Source organism: Oryzias melastigma, linkage group LG2 (genome assembly GCF_002922805.2).
Source record: "Oryzias melastigma strain HK-1 linkage group LG2, ASM292280v2, whole genome shotgun sequence".
Classification (NCBI taxonomy): domain Eukaryota; kingdom Metazoa; phylum Chordata; class Actinopteri; order Beloniformes; family Adrianichthyidae; genus Oryzias; species Oryzias melastigma.
The window spans coordinates 6,912,324-6,927,779 of record NC_050513.1 but is presented as its reverse complement, the minus strand read 5'-3'; the positions used below and the strand labels follow the sequence as shown (position 1 = coordinate 6,927,779).

The following is a 15,456-nucleotide window of genomic DNA, read 5'->3' as shown; positions in this document are numbered from 1 at the left end:
ATGGGATTGCTTGAGGAACACTACGTTGGGCGAAGGCGGGGTATACCCTGGACAAGTCACCGGTCAGTTGCACAAGAAACACTCACAGGAGAGACCAATTTGACCGATAAAACATGTTTTTAGACAGTGCGAAGAAGACGTTGTGAGGTTTTGTTGAGAGTATACAAACTCCAAACAGAAAGGATCCAGCTGGGATTTGAACCAATTCCTTCTTGTTGTGAGGTGAAAGCACTAAACACAGGAGGGACTTGGTCTCCAGGTAACCAGCAATCACAATTCCAGTGTTTTTCCATTTTTTAAACTGGAAGTATTGTAATAATTCTTCTTAGAAGCATTTGGCACAATCAGTGACATCACAATAGACGAAATACTGCATTGAAAGGCTAGTATTTAAATTGGTTCAATGTAATTTGATCAGAAAAATGTTGAGAGTTGTTTGTTTGGACAATGTCTTAAGACTTACGATCAGTAAGGGTCCAGTGCTCATATCTCGCTAACGACTAGAAAGCAGTGTAAGGGAAACCATGCAACAGCATGACCTGTATGTCATAAGTAAACTTTCATCAGCCTTACGAACACTTTACAATGCACTTTCGGCACAAACAACAATCGTGCATTCAATTTTCATGACATCTCTTAAGGTGGCCGTAACTGCAAGACACACCTGCACCCCCTATAAGATGTGGCAGCTACTCTCGACCACCCTCCATGGGCCAAGACAACCCAAAAACCTGCATCATCTGTACAGGTCAAATTGGAGAATCAACTAGTAATTTGCATGACTTTTTTCTTTGTAGTGATTCAATACTGGTGCTAATAATTTGGACTGCTAAAACTTTACAAGCTATTTTCTGATAAGCACAAAGAAAAGAAAGTAGCACAGACCTGGACCAGGTAATGAATTAATCAAGGATAATTGTGGGTTTTCAACCAGAAGCTTGACTTACACCTTGCTTCAACATTCCTATAAGTAGGGCCTTGAATGGTGCAATGTGTTCAAGAATGATTGAGTATAATTAACACTTAATTTTAATGCTCAAACAAATCTGTTTAGGATAAAGCTCACCCTACAGATCATAAAAACAGAATGATGGCTAACACCACCCTCTACAAGCCATCTGCCATTACAGTTTTTGAGAGCATATTCTCTCACTCGATCTTTTCATCGAGTTGAATTCTTTAGCCGGCGCGCTCTGATGAGTGAAACCTTGGGATGTTTCTTGAATGTGAGCTTCAACATGTCCCTTTTGTGCCTTTGCATTATACAACCTTGAGAGTTATTTGAAGCTCTTACATAATTTAATAAGAAACAGTTATCAGAAACACTTGCCGACTGCATTTGACATAGCTTAAAATCAAGTTGAAGCTTTCAATAAAGGAAAAAAAAAAACACCATTAAAGACGTGTTTTGTCTTCGTGCCTCTGAGTTAAAATTGAGGTACAAAAAACTCGGTGATAAATCTTTGCTATATTTAACACTGGAGCTTCACTTCCAATGTTGATGATCTCTGAAATTCTGTAACTCTTTAAGCGTTTATACAATTTAAGTAAATCTGTGGATTCTGAGGCGAATAAAAGCATCTTGGAACTGATATGCAACATTTTGTGGTGAAAAGCGAACTATGTCAGAAAGCAAAGCTCTCGATTTACTGGTCGATCTTTGTTCCAGTACTCACCTATGTTAATGAGCTCTGGGTCATGTCCAAAAGAACGAGGTCTCAACTACAAGCGACTGAAAATGAGCTTCCTCCGTAGGGGGGTAGGGCGACCCCTTAGAGATAAGGAAAGAAGCTTGGTCACGAATAGAGTCCCCGCTTCTCCATTTTAAGACGAGCCAGTTGATGCCTCTCTTTGGGGAGGTGTTCCTGGCATGACCCACTGGACAGAGGCCCCGGGGAAGACCTCCTGTAGAGACTATATCACTTGGCTGGCCTGGGAACATCTCGGGGTCCCCCCAGAGGAGCTGGAAGAAGTGGCCAGGGAGAGGAAAGTCTTTTTGCATAGACTGCTACCCCACGACCCGGTCCCGGATGAGCGCAAGAAGATGGATGAATGGATGACACACTTTACTAATAAAGTGTTTACACAAGGGTTCTCAAACTCAATTTACCTTGGGGGCACTGAAGGCAGAGTCTGGGTGAAGCCGGGCCGTATGAGGTTCCATTTGTGCCAAAAATATGTTTTTGTGTCCATTGTCTATGTCTACTGAGCACGTTTATCGAACATTTGTTCATGTCTATCTACTATTAAGCAATATCTTCTGCGTGTCCTGTAAAACGACGCTAGCAACTGTTGCTAAGGACTTTTCTGACGACCAGATCCAACAACAATAGCAAATGCAAAGTTTTAAACTTAAAGGAAGCTGAAACATCACAAAGGCAAATAAAAGGCTATCATCAAAGAAGCATGGACATGGAGAAGATATTGCTTAGCAGACGTTGAATTTTATATCAAGGCGAGGGTTGCAAAATATCAACTTTGGGGTTGCAAATGGCCGGAGGGTTGCCAGTTTGAGACTCCTTTTTTATGCAGTCCATGCCAACTAGATGGTTCGGTCACGGAATTTTGTCAGAATTCTTTGGATTAATTGTGTAAACGTCAGAGTTATGATAGTTCAAAGAATACGTGTTACCTGGTGCTAAAGGGTAAAAACACTATTGTTGTGTCAGAATTCCCCCGCTAATCACTATATAGTGCATTCGCCCTTTTTAGTGCTGTCCGAATCTACCAATTCCAGAATTAGTGTGCATCGATGGTCACTAGATTAGAGAATATAGACCACAATGCATTGCGGTCGAACAAAAAAAAAGTGTTTAAATGTAATATTTGAATAAATCATCCACATTTTCACCATCAGAACACAGAGGGGTCATAAATAAACCTTGTGAAATGTTCATTTTTATTCGTTTTTCACTTCGTGAAATCGATGACGTCATGTTTAGAAAAACGAAAGAAAAGTAGTGAGCATCGAGTCCGACTTACCTTTAAAATCTAAGGCTCTATATAGTCTCACACTATATAGTTTTCTAGTAGTTAGGGGTTGGGGGTGAATTTAGACAAAGCCTATGATTTACTGCTAGCTATTAACGCTCAGCCCACCTATAATTCACCCTCCTAACAACGGCGCATTTAATATCACTTAGCTGATTTTGTCATCCAAAATTGCTTGGACGCCATTGGACGGCTCAAAATGTGACCTTCTTAAATGTCACTGGCATTTCGCTGACACGCTGCAGATTCCTCTCCAGTGTCAGGTGTGGGAGGATGGGGAAGCTTAGCTGGTTGATATGATCACTTTTGCCCAGCTTGCAGTATTTGTATTTCCCTCCCTAATTTATTTCGAAGTTAAGCTTTTTTGAAGTCAAATCAATGGCACTGCAGCGCTATTATTATGGTATGTCTGCCTCCTAGGTGTTATACTGTGTTCCCCCTTTAGCATAAAGCATTCTTTAACTCTCCATGTCATTCCCATGAGCTCGCGCCACAATAATTGCGAGGCGTTTATTGTTACATTTTATGTCTTTGGGAACATTACTGTTAGATTTACATCGTAGAGTATAAACAACCCAAAGCACTGTTGGATACACGCAAGTCTTTGAAGCAAATAAACACCTTGCGCAGCAAAACTGCAAAAACACTGCATACCAAATGTGTTTAACATCCATCAGAGCTGCACATTTGTAAGTGACAGAACCTCTTGTACAGTATTAACTAATAGTGATTTGATTTGCCTAACAAATTAAAATTCAAAGCACCATCTGCCCGCCGTTGTCTGCCTGAAACGTTAATTAAAAATGTCATCTCCATGTTTAATTAATATTTATACTTTGGTGCCATGAACTTAAGTTGTTTTGACAGCTTTTATTCTGCTTTGAGAAAGCTCTTTTGTTTGTTGGAGCCAACATACACAGTCAGTCTGGTTTTAGTGGGACGTTTGAACTTCACCTGATCTCGGACGAAACGAGTCAGTTCAGATCATTTTTGAGTATGGTAGGCCTTTCAAGCTTGGAAATTAATGCTGGTGAAATTAATCTCGGTATGAAACCTCTGTGCACTTTCTAATGCTATGTTTATCCCCAAGTCCCCTGGGGGTAAACCCTGCTCGGGTCCGAACACCAAAAATAAAAGCAACGCAGTTCATGAAATAAACGAAACCCTGTGTCCTGAAATGGAACAAAAACAAAATAATTAAGTTTGCTGGTTCAAAAAGACGAACCAAAAGGGCCAAAAATAAAATAAATCAGGGAGACTGCTGACCCAGCCATGTCGACTGTCGGGAAAAATAAATAAATAAATAAATAAACAAAGCCCACAAATCAAGACTACTAAGGTCCAACTCCAAACTACCATAACAAAACTCAGCAATCTAAGATTGCTGAGGACAAAAATGCGTAAAAGAGACCAAAAAAACCCAGCACCACGCCAACTGGAACCCAGCCTGCTGCCCTGCTCCCTGCCTGGCTTGGTGTGGCAATCAAGGGACATTGGCCACACCTGCCAGGTGAGTTGGAGGAGTGGAGGGACAAAAAAGTGAAGGCAGCAGCAGCAGGACGCGACACTCGGCAACGCACTTTCAATAAAAAGTCTTTGTAAATGCACATTTTGGGCTTGCTTTCCCGGTCTGGGTGGCGCCGTGGCGATGTTCCTTTGCATTCTTGATGCATCACATGCCCGGTGTGTCTGTAACAAAGGATGAAATAGCTAAAAGCAGAAAATCCCCACAGCATCCACCATTGTTCTCTATAGGGATGGTATTGGTCCGGTGATGAGCGGTGCCTGGTTTTCTCCAAGCATAACGCCTCCCATTCACTCCAACAAATTCTATTTTGTCTGGTCAGACCACAGATGTGTTTTCTCATGGTCTGAGAGTCATTCAGGTTCCTTTTGGGGAAACTCCAGACGGGCTTCCATGAGCTTTTTATTAAGACGGGTTTTCCGTCTGGCCACGCTACCATACAGAGATGGTGTTCCTCTGGAAGGCTCTCCTCTTAACACAGAGGAACGCTGGAGCTCTGATAGAGTGACTATTGGGTCCTTCTCCTCCGATCACTCAGCTTAGATGGCCGGCCAACTCTAGGGAGAGTCCTGGTGGTTCAAAAGTTTCTCCACTTATGAATGATGGAAGTCACTGTGCTCAATGGAACCTTCAGGGATGCAGAAATGTTTCTGGACCTTTCCCCAGCCTTGTGACAAGACAATCAAATTTTACTTGGTTTGTGCTTTGACATGCACTGTTTCCGGTTCCGGGTCACGAGCAGCGGACATGTGTCTACAGCTTTCCTCTTGATATTAAGTCCTGAACCGGATATTGATCATTCATATAGAGAAAATGGTATGGTCGAGGCAGAGTGGGATTATATGAGTTTGCTTCCTTCTACTCCGTTTCAAGTGATCTACGTGTGATTCAATGTGATATGTTATTTTTTTTTAATTTATTATTCCTGATTGCTTGAAATAAACCATTTCATTCATTCATTCAACCAACCCTGGGACCTCATGCAGACAGGGTCGTACCTTTCCAAATCATGTCCAATCCACTGGATTTACCACAGATTGGTTTCAGTTCAGCAGCTGAAACATCTCAAGGCTCATCAGTGGAAACAGAATACACCTCAGCTCATTTTGGAGCTTCACAGCAAATGCTGTGAATCCTAATGCACATATCATTATCCATTTTTTTAAATAGATTTGCAACAATTTCAAGAGAATTCTTTTTCACATTATGTTTTTTGTTTTTTTAAGAGTTTTTCAGGAAGAAAACTGATGTTATCCATTTTGAAATAAGGCTGTGACATAATAAAATGCGGAAGAAGTTTCCAGGTGAACTGTTCCATGTTTGCTTTTAAATAATTAATTAATTATCACCTTGGCACTATTTCAAACTGATATAAGTATCGCCAAATGCGATATTTAACTCAATCAATACTTTCTTACACCCTAAGTGTAAAGCAAACAGATCTCCAGATTGTATAATAAACTGGACAAAAAAATGACAAATAAAATGCTAAGCAAGAGTAAATATTGAGACATTTTACCTTGTTATATACTAATTTTTACAATTAAAAAATCTGGAAATAATAAAAAAATAATGTGACATTTGCCAAAAACTGTTTTGCCCAAAGAACAAAGTTGCTTCTGAAGTTGAAAGTCTTTTTAAATGAATGTAAAGACAGGGAGACATAAAGGCAGGGTGCATGACAAATAAAGCACTGTAGTAGTCCATGGCAACCAGCCATTTAGCATGAAATGAAAGACTGACTGCTGGTATTCCTGCTAATGAGGCTCTTGGCTGTTGGTGGTCATGAACTGATCAAACTGTAGTCACGTAAAAAGAAGAATAAACACACAAATAGAGAAGAAAATAACATTGATATGGTACACAAATGGAAATGTTATACTCTTACTAACTCAAGAACAAGATTACTTGTAGCTTCAAAAAGTCTGTTGAGTCCTCACCAAATAAAAAAAATGACTTATTTTTCTACAATAAGTTATTTCTAAAAAAAGGTTTCCAAATTAGTGGATTCATAAAGTCCTAAAACAGAAAAAAAGACTTATTTTTTTCTTATTTTGCACAAAAACACTATTTTTGTACGTTTTTGCAGCTTGTCAAACATACGTCTTTATTAAGAGAATAAAACCATGAACATGTTGAGTTAATTGGATAATTTTGCTCAAATTCAAACAGATGGAAGTTTAGTGTTTGCCGACTGGAAGCATTTCTGGAAACCGGCTCCTGTTTAACAATCATTGATTAAAACCGCTTTAGTTAGCTTTTTTTCAACCAAAACACTGGGATTTATTTAATTTTGAGTCAAAACGTGGCCAAATAGGATTCAAATTAAAATGTGAAAAGGATAATATGATACTTATAATGATAACAAATGCGTAGAACCTGAGCAAAAGTCTACTACGAAAGTGAAAACTTGTAAGAGAAATAATTTCATAACTGCGTGGGATCCCTCGACAGATGGCTTGGCGAGGGCTTAATTTTTTTTTTTTTTTTTCTTGGCTCTACAAGCTCAAGCGTCACCTGCTTCCCAGCTGATGACATCAAATATCACACAATTCACTGCTGACCTGGTTCTGCGAGACAGCAGTTTACCTGAGTGCAGCAGCGAGTCGCCATCAGGAATAAGCCTTTTGGACTTATCCACATTTCCAAGGATTTGTTCAGGGGCGCAATGCCCACATGAAAGGGAATTTTGTCAGAGATTTTCCATGAATTATGCAATGTGAGAGTGGATTTGCAGGTCTTGCTGAAATTAATATGATGGAGGATAGCGAAAAAGAGATAGAAAGTGTGGCTTATCTGAAAGGAGGGGAGACAAAATGTAGTTCAAGAACAAAAACTGTGTAGTCATTTTGTGATGTGAATTTTTTACTTTTTTTGTCATTTTTGTAGCTAGCCAAAGTAAAAAAAAAATGTGTTCTCTCACTTTAAATAAATAAAAAAAAACATGTGTTTATGTGATTTTTCGTCTCTTATTTTATGAACCTTGAAAGGAAGAATGATAAAGTGGTGAGTCAGAAGTAAATGAACAAGCAGCATCAATAAAAATGCAGACATATTACATATGTTTAATACTCAAAACCATTTATTTAAGACTTTCATTACAGATAACAGTGTTTAAGTATTTTTAGTTTTACTTTTGAAAATTAAACAGTTTCCTCTCTTTTGGCTTTACCTCCATCACAGGATGACTTTCTGTCTACTCAAGCGTGTTTTTGGAAGACATTTACAAAAAAATACATTAGTAACAAAAAGTTACTAATGCATAACTACTAGGTGGAACCTTGTCAACAAGTGTGAGGCAGAAGAGAAAGCTTTCTTGCTCCCTTGCTTGCTAATAAAGTCTTTTATATGTGGTGCTGCTAGTTATCTCCACTTAAAGTCTGCTTAGGGCAGTAATGTGTCAGTCTGAGTGTTCTTCACTTGACTGGTCAGTGAGATTAGGAGTTTACCAGCAGATAATGTGCCGTTTGTAAGTGCAGTTTTATTTAATATTTTGAGCAGATTTTTTCCCTATCTTTTTTGTCAGAAACATTTCAGATTTGCTTGCTTCAGTTTATGTCAATTGACAACTATCTAAGTGTATTAAGGAGCACAACTACGGACTGGAATGAGTCAAAATTACAGCTTACATCAACAGGTAAACCAGTTGAACTTTGAACAATTTAGTGACGTATGGGTAGTGTCCTTTACAGAATACAGACGTGCCAACCGTTAAGAATTGATAACGAAGGAGGAATCAATAATAGCAGATTCATCCCAGCCAGAATTCGTTGATACCAAGTCTTTCATATATTGGAATAGAGCTGTGAAAGAAAAAGCCTAGAACAAAGATTTGGATCACGATGACACAAAGACTCTTCCACCTGTGAGTACATGGGCTACTATTGGGTAGTGACTGTCCAATGTGAACACCATATGCTAAAAGTATGTTCCAGAACCCTTGTTTAGCACAACCGTGAATGCACGATGTGTGAACACACCAGTGCAGGTTTTTTGGTTGTCCGAGCTGTTGGAGGATCGTAGGCGAGTGTCCTCTTAAAAAGGGAACACAGGTGTTTCTAATAGTCCCTAATAGTTCCTTACCATCTTATGGGGTCCAGATGGCGGTTCTTTTTATATTTTTGCTTTTTTTTCTGTGCCAAAAAATAGGCATAATTCATATTTATTATTAAAAAACAGAAGATCATGAATGAAAATCCAAATTTCTTAAAGATTAAAATAAGACTATGTGGGTCCTTCTAGGTTTTGATCAGTAGTAATCGAGCCCAGGTGACTCATTTATTGTTAAAAGTTACCGACCACTGGTCTAGGATCTTGTTATTTCTTGCGTTTCCTGTACAGGTGTTCCCAATTTTTGCCTATATCTATCCGTAAAAGCAGTTAAGACAAAGGCACAAGTGGTAACATTCCAGTAAGCGTACACCTCATTTGTTTTTTTTCAATATCACTATGTATATAATACATTAAATCCAACTAAAGGTTCAAGTATTTGCAGGAAACACTAAAGGACGGACTAAATAACAGCATTTTGGATACTGGGTCATAGATCTGTTTTTTTCCCTCCCTCTACTTTTGCTAATCCAAGAGGGCAGCTGTTGCCAAATCTCCACCATAATCTGTGTCCTTGTCTTCCTCTGGATACTGTTGACCCCGTACACTTTTAAGCACTGCCGTGTTTTGTAACTAGATCAACAGCCAGACAGGCACTCGGGCAGACAGATGGACTTTCCTGTACTCGTCTGCAGTGTAAGCATCCACCAACTTTCCTCTAAAGAGTCTGTCACTAATTATCTGTACATTGTGGGTGTTAATATGTGCCATACCCATAGACTAAGATGGCAAAGTGCTGAATAGATGCCTCTTGTAGTCTTCTCAATTATCAGCATTGTTGACATGATTTATTCAGAAAATGACACCATGCCAACCTGAGGTGATTAGATAATGCATGCGCACTAGAAACCCACTGAGCAACTGCTTGAACTATTTATCTAATTGACAGACTATGACTCATTCTGCCAGGGGCTCCGTCTCACCTAATGATTACCTGGGCATACTGGTGAATGAATAAAGGAGAGGATTAAGTTGATGTAATCACATTTGCCAGTAATCCAGTGCCATTTTTATTCTCTTAATATGTCTTTCTTCTCATTCGGATCTTCTGAAACTGTTTTTTTGTAACAAAGTCATAATAAACCAGCTTACTTGCTCCATCCCATAGTGATTTAAGATGAATGCTTGTGTTCCAATACGTTTTTTGTTGTTTTCAAAAATAGACTTGGGGAGAACATAATGTTCACTATGAAAAATGGGAAAACACGTTTGAAAAACAAAGATATTAAGGAAAAAAAAATCAGAATATTGAATGAATGATTCAATAAATGAATGAATGAATGAATGAATTGATTAATTAATTAATTAAATGGTTTATTTCAAGAAATCAGGAATCACACATGAAAAAAAGCGTATCACAACTAGATCGCTTGAAAGGGAGTGGGAGGAAGCGAATTTATATAATCCCACCCCGGCTTGACCATACTATTTTCTCTACATTAATTATCAATATTCGGTTCAGGACTTGCTATCAAATATTCCTACTCTACAATAATAGATTCAGGTTATGAAAAATCATTATTATTGACACTGTAGTTTGGTCAAAATGTATCCAACCCACACAAATTTGTTCACATATCGCCGTATCCTGTCAGGTGTCACTACAGCGAATCAGCTTTCACTGATTCACACAGGTGGTTTGGCAGAGCATTTCACACTGGATGCCCTTCTTGACCAACATTCTCATTACCAAGTCATCATATATTGGCGTTTGGTTAGGGACCCCTACACAACACTCTTTAAAGTTTTGGGTGTCACAAACTCTTTGTTTTTGAAATGCTGGCTGTTCAAATTAAATCACGGGTTCCCAACCTCCAGGCTGCAAACCATTATCAGTCCAGTACTGCGATGTGGACTGCACCGGTACCTAAATTCGTACATAGAAGGAAGGCCCTAATTGTAACCAGCCTTTCCTCACATTCATTGCTTTTTCTGATTAAAACTTTCCCCTTTTGGAGTCCCTAACCTTAACCCCAGGGGCACTGGCTAATATGCCCTTAGCCCTAAACTTAACCCTAACCAGGGAGAATAATTCACCTGCAGATCTAATACCTCTTGGGATTTTACCCTCTGAAGCCCTAACCTTAACCCTATGACCATCTTACAGCCCCGAAAATTATGTTAGTATACTTACTTTTTTCGGGGAGGGCTTGAGCTCTGCCCCTGGGAGACTGTATGGAGTGTGCACTAGATTCTGCCCTCCTTTGGTAGGGTCAAGGTCTTGACGCTTTCCTTCTAACCCGGCAACAGACGTGCTACAGTACGCAGTACTGGACCAAAACCGGTACCAAATGCTGTATCGGACACAAACCGGATGCGGTACAAGATCCAAACGGGTACTGGGTTACGGTTCCAGTACTGGACGTGTCCCAAGGACCAGCCCGCGTCCCAGGGGTTGCGATCCTTGATTTTACAGACAGCTAGCATGTCAAAACAGTTGGGGACACCCAAAACGTCAGTATGTGACGACTTGGGGATGAGAATGTGTGGTCTTGACACAATCACATATTTTATCCAGGCTGGGGACCGGCACAGGGTAACCCAGATTTGGGACTTCTAGTGGCTACATAGTTAGGCAGTATCATGAAGAGTCTTGGACAAGTATCCTCACTAAATTAAGCTCATCGCATCCCATGAGAAGCAAACCTTGGTTTCCCTCGCAATCATACACCCATCCAACTGAGCCTTCCAGGTGCTTACCCAATGCACATATATGCAATAAATAAATAACCCCTAAACCCATCTCTATTATTATTAGAAAGAAAAGCATTCATATACTCACAATGCTTCTTTTTGTGGGTCAGTGGAGAAATACGTATTCAAAAATGTATTGGTCTCTGTCTGAATGACCTAGATATCTGGCTGTAGACTCAACATTGGGCACCATAACATGCAAAGTAGAAGCCCAAGTAACTGAAGAAATTAGAGCCTCCAAAGGTTACAAAAGAGTCCAAGGGGAACCATTCCTGAAATCAGAACTGTACTGGAACAGATTGTAGCTGAGCATCAAGTGTCTGAGGAAACATTTCCTGAAATTATCACACACTCGCCCATCCATTAACTAATGGGTCAATGGGTCTTAAGAGACAATAATAGCCTCAAACCAGCCAGAGATCCATCAGCAATCACATACAGGCATTAGACCAAGGACTCTAGAAGCTCAACACTTTCCCTCCAATGAGAAACCCTCTAGTGTTGAGTGCCTCCAGTCTACAAACGCATGAGCAGCCATGGGAGCACAAAAATCACTTACACCGTTGAGAGGCTGGTAGGAAAAACGATTAGTCAGTGGAGAGGGTGGTGCATCCAAACTACAGATCAGAACTTCCTTCTCCTAGGTTACCAGATATTGTGGATGATCTGTAAGTCAAACCATGGGCCCTAACTCTTGTCTTTTGTTCAAGCCTCCTAGAAACTTCAGTGAATATTTATCAGATATTCAAAAACTTAATTTATTTCTGTTAGGAAAATGGCCACTACAGAATAAACCAGCTCCAAGACTGTCCCAGAGAGACCTACAGAAATGTCCTGAACGGGAACTTCATTATTCAACTATAGTTCCACAAATACTAAGCAGCACAAGATTTTGAATTAATAAAAACCCAAAACTTCCCAATAGGGTGCTATTAAAATCTATTCTCAGCAGGCTAGATATACAATATTCATAACATTTGAATACATTGTTACAATTTTCTTTGATCAGATAATGGATGAATTGTCATTTGAGTATTTAGTAAGTTATGTTATTATCCATGTTTACAGGAATTCCCAAGACTACCAAATTATCCAGTCCAAAGCTTTTTTAAACTACAGTTCCCAGAACCCCAACCTTTCACATTTGGTTTATTGAAAAGTCCCAAACGTTTTCTGCAGATACAAAAAGGAGTGAATTCTGTAGTATGCAGCGGTTTCAATATTCCAGTGAAAGACATTTCAATGGTTACTATGAATAAGAGTTAAAATGACACTATTAGCAAATGTTTTTGTATTTTTTGTGTTATTTGTATAAGCTTAGCTGAATCACAAGGCTTATTGAGTTCTGACAGCCCCATGACCCTGAAAGTGACAAAGCGATTTAGAAAATTGATGGATCTCTTTAAATCTATTCATTTTAGAAGCAATTACAGTCATGAAGCCATATTAAAGTACTTTATTTATAAGACATGGTAAATTGTGTATACTTGCACTTTTTCCTACCTTGCTTTAAGGCCAAAAGCAGAGAACAAAGAACATCACCAAAATTAAAAATATTGTGTCCAAACCTGACTTGAGAAAACAAATCCATGCCTTTGTGTCCAGTAGGTTGGACTATTGTAATGGCCTCTCTAAACGACGGATCAAAAAACTACAACTTATTCAAAAGGCTGCAGATAATAGGACCACATTAGTCCAGTTTTGAGGTCTACGAACCTCAATCAGAGGGCTTCTTCAGGTACCAAGAATTAACTAAACATAGTGGGGAAGCCTTTCAGTATTTCTCTTCAACCTACGATCTTCCCGCTCGATATTTGGTACATGCATATATATTTTAAGAATGTTGAATATTAGGATTTACTCCACTAGTTTGCACTTCACAGCTAAATTCAGACATTCTTAAGAATGATCCATTTATGTACATTTGTATTGTTCCAAATGTTGACATTAAACATCTATACCTAATATATGAGACTACTTTAGTTAGTTAGTAAAGTAAAATGTTGGTTTTTTTTGGAGCTTATTTATCCCCATCATGTAATTTTCCCATTTAATTCTGTATGGGATTTCTGGCCATCTGCAGTGTTCCCATGTAAATGTATTCCTCATGAGAACTACAAAGTGACATATTTAAAGTGCTCTAATTAAATATAACATTTTGTGTTCATCTTCTTAAGTCCCTATCTCTGCTCTTGATGTTGGGAGGAAAGAAAAAAAATCATTTTAAATTAAATTTGCATCCTCAATGAGTGTCTGGTAGATAATGTAGCTGTGTCCTTACATTCTGCTCCAACACAAGGACTCTGAAGCCTACTCATTTCTCCAGGATGCCTTGTTGGACGCCAGCCCGGGCTATGGTCACTGGCCCACTGGTTTGGCATAGAGCTCCCGTGGGCAGCAGAGCAGCTCGAAATGAGAGTCCATGGATCACAGTCAAAGAAATGAACAAGGCCTCCATTGCCTGCAGGGAATGTAAAATTACAGCAGAGGATTAAAGATGCAACAAAACCCATATATCATCCAAACCAGTTCATTCCTGCAGTCTTGCATTGTGCTTGTTGTTGATTACGGATCCAGCGCGTGTTCACGGCTTATATTTAAACTGATAGATGTCCGTTTGTTTTTGCATAATAGTATTGATTGGTAGGAAAGCTGTAGCTTGAAAAAATGAATCCCAACATAAACGAAATTGCCCTTTTAGGAAGGCATGAGACATTAGAGGAGATTTACATAATCCCTCTGTTTGCAACTTCTCTATGCCTTAAACTTGATTTTTCTGAAAACGTGGAACCCACAGCGAGGTGAGCTTTAAATGTAATATGGGATTTTTTTTTTTTTTTTTTCTCTGCAACCTCTCGGCCGAGAGGAAAGCCTGCTACCATCGGAGCCTTGTCTGCTCTGCCCACTCAAGGTCTGGCAGCTCATTAGGTTCTATTCGCGGTCATGTGTGAAAAATTGCCCGCAGGCGACCGAGTCCTTCCACCGTTATTTATATATTTTTTTTATTCACAGCAGAAAAAGGAGATATTCTGCTCACCCGCTGTACAAGCTGGTTAAACCTTGGATGGTTGTGTCTACACCGTGACACTTTATGCATGGATGTATTCCCCTCCATTATATGCTTGCGTCATTCACTGGTTCTCCAGCTCTGACCTGCCTCCACCTTCTTTGACCCTTTTTTATTTTGGAAGATAAAAAATTACACATTTGAATATTCATGCTGACTTACTGTGTTAAAAATGCTGGATTGATTGATTTTTTTGTGTATAAAACTTCAGTTCCTTGGAGGATAGTGTGAGACATTGAAGTATAACACTTCTGTATAGCAACAGTACCTGTCTGAGCTGAGACAGAGACGATATTGGTCTAGATTTGCAATCACACCCCATTACTGCTTCATGAATGTCACACAAATTGTTGGGTTCAACTACAATTTAGGAATGACCAAATGGCTACTCATGGAGGCATGCAGTTGCAAATGGATTTTGTCAGTGTTGACATGACTGGTTGGTTTATGTTGGGTCAACAAGCCAGTTTTTCAGCAGGATGTCACTTTCTTGGCTGGATAGAACATCACGCAACCCTGAATTGTAACATGCAACCTGATGGTTGTTGATGATTTGTGTTTTATTATCATATTTTCCTTTTCCCCGAGAGGCTTATCTTCAGAAATGGTGAGAAATGGTGGCATGACTACCCAATCTACAGGTTAGGAGAGTAATAGACTAGTAAAAAGTCCAAAGGTTTTCGGGTTGCAGTAATTTGAGCCATTCATTGTTACTCAACAGCCTTGTCCAATCGGTCAGGGTGTCAAACTCAATCACACAAGGGGCCAAAATCCAAAACACAGCTTAGGTTACGAGCCGAACGGAATAAACATTTATTAAACACTCTATAATTAAGTTGTAAAACTTAAAAACCATAACTTTTTAACATGATCATGAACTAGATATTTAGCATTACCTGTGATAATGCTAGTGTGAATGCTGTAAGCTGAATTTGGTCACTGAAGATGCCAGTGCTGATAGCTTAAGATGCTGAAATTGATTAATAAAAACGATGATGTTGATAACTGAAAATGATGAAGCTGATGAACAGCAAAAATATTAGCTAAATGCCAAATCAGCAAAAAAAAA

General features: G+C 39.2%; 1 protein-coding gene across 2 annotated transcripts in view; it reads right to left on the bottom strand.

Moving 5' to 3' along the window:
- spry2 (sprouty RTK signaling antagonist 2) overlaps positions 1-15,456 on the bottom strand; it is a 356,144-nt gene that overhangs the window by 194,541 nt on the left and 146,147 nt on the right. The window contains exon 3 of one of the 2 annotated variants that reach the window (XM_024294322.2): positions 13,602-13,781. The exons of the other annotated variant lie outside the window; for it this stretch is intronic. The gene's annotated coding sequence lies outside the window, so the exon portion shown is untranslated. The remainder of the gene's footprint in view (positions 1-13,601; positions 13,782-15,456) is intronic. 2 annotated transcript variants of the gene reach the window in all.